The following is a 1,434-nucleotide window of genomic DNA, read 5'->3' as shown; positions in this document are numbered from 1 at the left end:
AACACTTTCTAAGATTACAAGACTAAGACATACTTATTTATTTGAGAAAGTATAATATCTGCTTATAATACTTATAAGTCATTACAAGCGTTTGAATCGCTTCCTTTTGCTTTGGATACAATTTTTTATCAAATAATTAATAAAATATAATTATATTTAATTATTTAATACAAAATAATAAATGATACATTATTTCTACAGTCCTAACCCCTGCACCACCAGCAGCCTCTGCCTTGTTCTTTTGTGAGTAGAATTCGTGTCGGAAAAGGATGAACGCATCCTCAGGCCGTTTGATGTAGTCTTTGTCACCACGGTTGGTCGTCACTCGGGACCTGTGAGTCAAATTGCGTGTGTGTGTGGGATGAGGTCGAGCGGGTTGTGGAGGTTGAGGCTGCGCCTGTTAGACAGGTTTAGAGTAGTTAGCAAGTGACAATACAAGATAAAAGGTGGATGTACTGCAACAGTGTGTAGCGAGTGTGACTGGTGCATACAGGTTGAGATCCGGAGCGTTGAACGAGTTGATTCAGGCTGAAGACAAAGCCATATCAGTATGCATATGATTATATTCTGACTGACGTGCAATTGGAGGAGTAGTGAACTGAGTCGTTTTTGTGGATTGTAAAGGTGTATCTCTGGGACGTACCGGCTCGAACAGAGAAGGCGAAGTGGAACGTATGGACGGACTCAGCTCAAGAGGGGTAAGTGGCGGTCCACTGCTTCCGTTCGATATGGTGTTGTCTGCTGCACTAGGGAATGTAAATGCACGTGGGGTGGACCTGTAGAGAGTGATGTTAAGCATGGAATGGGTAGGGAAGGAGAGCGCGTACAGCGTCGAAGAGAGGGTCGTACCATGGGAGTGGTCGTACGTTGGTATTGTCGCGAGCGCGCGCTTGTCGACTGTTGCTTGCACTACAGAGCGGGAAGTACGTGAATGTATGGAAACATTGAAGAAGTCGTTCGGCATTGGTCAACAATGCAGATGTGCGAATGCAAATGCAAAAAGGAAGGCGAGTGTAAACAAAGGAGGACAATGAAGGAGAGGTAACGCAAGTGGCGGAGCGAGGAGCGGGAGGGGTGGAAGGGAGACAAAAAGTTGGGAGGAGAGGGATGAGCAACCATTGTGTGAGTTATTATGAAGTGGACTGGCTGCTTACGCTTTACGATGAAGGACAGTGTAGTCAGCTCGGTGGCATCATCGCGGGATCTGAGGCTCAGCGCGGGCATCGCAGTGGCAGATTGGAGAGACAAGTACAGTGATGTTTATTGCCTATGTTGAAGCAGGCAGAGTGCCCGCCGGTGGGACGCTTGTAGGCAGAAGACTGGGCTAGAGAGAACAAGAGCAACGACATAGTGTTGGGGGAAGAGGATTGGGGAGATGGTGGAGGTAGGAGGGAAAGGAGTGACGAGGACAAGTGCGTCATTATATGCTCTCGA

The sequence above is a fragment of the Fomitiporia mediterranea genome (genome assembly GCF_000271605.1).
Source record: "Fomitiporia mediterranea MF3/22 unplaced genomic scaffold FOMMEscaffold_18, whole genome shotgun sequence".
In the NCBI taxonomy this organism is placed as follows: Eukaryota; Fungi; Basidiomycota; class Agaricomycetes; order Hymenochaetales; family Hymenochaetaceae; genus Fomitiporia; species Fomitiporia mediterranea.
Note: the sequence above shows the minus strand (reverse complement) of the source record.